A 2,958-nucleotide genomic window follows, 5' to 3' on the forward strand; every position below is an offset into this window, starting at 1 on the left:
CAACAAAATCTTGTTTTTAAGATTAAACTCATAACCTTAATCTTTAAAATACTACATAATTACCATTTACTTATACATAAATATAAACAAATAAAATTTTCATATATATTGTTAATTAATTATTAACATATAATTCAAAAACAACATCTAGATCTGTTATTTAAACATTATAATCATCCAAATAATTTAACATTCATACATCTCACAATTCAGAAAAAAGAAATACAAAGAAGAGAAACAAATGATAAGTAGCCATCTTTGCGCTTGGGGCAATGACGCAGCTAGTGAGGTAAAACCGAGGAGCGTCAATTGCTGGTTGAAAACTATTTCCAACCCCCCTCGTTGGCTTGGGCTACGCCTTGGCCTTCGAGAATTTTTGGAGGGCTCGGCTTTGCCTCGAGCTCCAAAGTGGTAGCAAACTATAAATACAGGAGACTAAGTGGGATTACTGGTTAAGTTATAATATTGTCCTATATGGAATTTGTTGGCCTATGTTAAATTCGGGAAGATATTTCTTCGGCGATGTTTAGGGTTTATTTAGTACTGGGTGAAGAAATGGTAAGTCCTGGAAGATATTTCTTAATGAATGTGGATGAATTATTCTGGTTACCAGAATACCAATACTACAAGAGAATTTGCATCGCTGGATTATTACCATTTTCATTAAGATGAATTATTTTGGTTACCAGAATACCAATACTACAAGAGAATTTGCATCGCTGGATTATTACCATTTCGTTGGTTTTCATTTTTGATTCTAGTATATGTTATCTATTCATTTTTTCTAAAAAAAACATTTTAATTGTGGTAAGGTATGCACATCAATAGCAACTTATGTAGAGTTGCAGTGGCACTCCTCGTGGGTTTGGAACTCAAAAATTGTTTGATTTCTAATAATTTTTTTATCTGAGGTTCAATCAGAAAAACAATTTTAAGTATTTGACAATTTGAATATGATTATTCATTAGGGTTTGAGATTATTCATTAATTTGTTCTCAATAAAATTACTCTAAAAGAAAAATAAGGTTCTTCCTCACATTCCCCTATCACCATCTACTTGTACCATTTACTCTTCAAGCTCATGATAAAGGAATTTTAATTATTTCTGCTACTATTACCATTTTCTACCAAAAGGGTTCCTCGAATGCATGTTGAAGGAAACCCTGAAAAGCACTAGGTAGAGAAAAGGAAGGCTACGAAAGACTTTGCACTTTTCTTAGCAAATAAAAGCCTCTTCAAATCTTTAGAGTGATCCTTCCAGCAAATAGTTCAAGTAATCCTTCAACAATTCCAACAACCCAAAAGCTAAGAAATAAATGCATGCATCCACTGAGCGTTTGATTATAATAGATGGAATGGTAATAAATAATAAGTACAATAAATATTGAATAAACAATCAAGATGGAGTGGCAATTAAGTACAATAAATATTGAATAAACAATCAAGATGGAGTGGCAATTCCTCAACGTTACAATTGGATATAATTGGAGATGGAGTGGGAGAGTTATTCTATTATTCCTCCACTTTACAATCAGAGATGGAGTGGCTGAGTTATTATTAAGAGAATGAATGGTGAAATTGATGGACACTTGTTTTTTGGAGTTATTGTTAACCTCAAGAAAGTGAAATTGATGTACAATTTAATGAAACTACTAGAACTGTTATTTCTAATGAGAAGTCACCAATGGTTTGAAATTGATGATCATCTTATTCCAAAACAATTAAATCCAAATCATTTTAAAATGGTAGAAAAATCTTTCATCACTATCATTATCATTATCACTATCCCTCTTATCACTTAAAATTTTTAAATAATTAATAACATACACACTATACTTCTTTATCACTACATTTTTTTAAATAATTAAAAATAAACACACTATTAACTTTAACTTTTGTTTTCTTTTAATCTTACCGGAAATTCCTTGGAGACGTCCTGTATATTCATACGAGAAGGAACAACAAAAAAAAATATTATACCATTGGAAAAACAAAACTAAAATCTCAAAAAAAAAAAAAAAAAATTCCACTGCTCTTCAATTTCACACAATTCGTCATCGTTCTCACGTTCTCAACTCCAAACAATTTGTTAATTTCAGACAATTCGTCGTGGTTCTCAGGTTCTCAACTCCAAACAATTTGTTAAGGTTCTCAGGTTCTCATTTCTAGAAAATTGGTTAACGTTCCAAAGCAAATCAACAGGAATATCAGAAAATAAAAATAAAAATAATTATTATAAACGTGAATAAAGTGAAGTGAATTACATGAGTGTTTAATCTGCGAGCGACCAAATCACCGTACTAGAGTCGTTTGAAAAACGAATGGAAAAAAAATCATGGACTGGGGATGAACGTAGGGTAATTGGACTAAAACTCACCCAAGTCTGTCACTGAGTTATATAGTGTAAGCCATCGGTGCACATCAGGCCGCCCGAAATTTTTTTCGCGAAGTTTGTAAGTTAAATCCGCGCCCCCCATCGTATCGTGAAGAAAGGGGAGGGCATACGTGCGACTGTGTAGGGGATATATAAAAGGGAGTTAAGATTGATTAAACATTGTGAGAGGAGGTCGAACCAGGAGTTGCATCCATCGGGAAGAAACACAACTATAAATAGTCACAACGTTTAATCCAATCCCATGCTTCAGTATATGGAATTCACAACATTTCAAATTACAAATGTCCATTCGATTTAAATCATTATAATTATAATTATAATTAAATGATAAAATAATCAAAGTCGTTGTTTCATTTTTCAAAGTAAACACTCCAACCCTAGGTTTGTATATAAAATAAAATCTTCAGAGAATAGTTTATCGTGCTTTTACACATCAATTTAAAAGTTTATGGTGTTTTTTGCACATCAATTTAAAAGTGGCAACAAAAGTATTGAAAGTTATAACATAGAAGTAAAATATTAAATATTTTTAATTAATTTTTTACACTCTTAACTTTTAATAA

General features: G+C 31.4%; 1 non-coding gene across 1 annotated transcript; it reads left to right on the forward strand.

The window, feature by feature from the left end:
• The first annotated feature begins 254 nt into the window (after positions 1 to 254).
• Positions 255 to 402, forward strand: LOC149170507 (U4 spliceosomal RNA). Its single transcript, XR_016259947.1, has one exon. It is a non-coding gene; the product is annotated as a U4 spliceosomal RNA (small nuclear RNA).
• Positions 403 to 2,958: the final 2,556 nt, after the last annotated feature.

The sequence above is a fragment of the Pinus tabuliformis genome, chromosome 4_2, assembly GCF_031772625.1.
Source record: "Pinus tabuliformis cultivar Carrire ecotype Pingquan chromosome 4_2, CPIR1, whole genome shotgun sequence".
In the NCBI taxonomy this organism is placed as follows: domain Eukaryota; kingdom Viridiplantae; phylum Streptophyta; class Pinopsida; order Pinales; family Pinaceae; genus Pinus; species Pinus tabuliformis.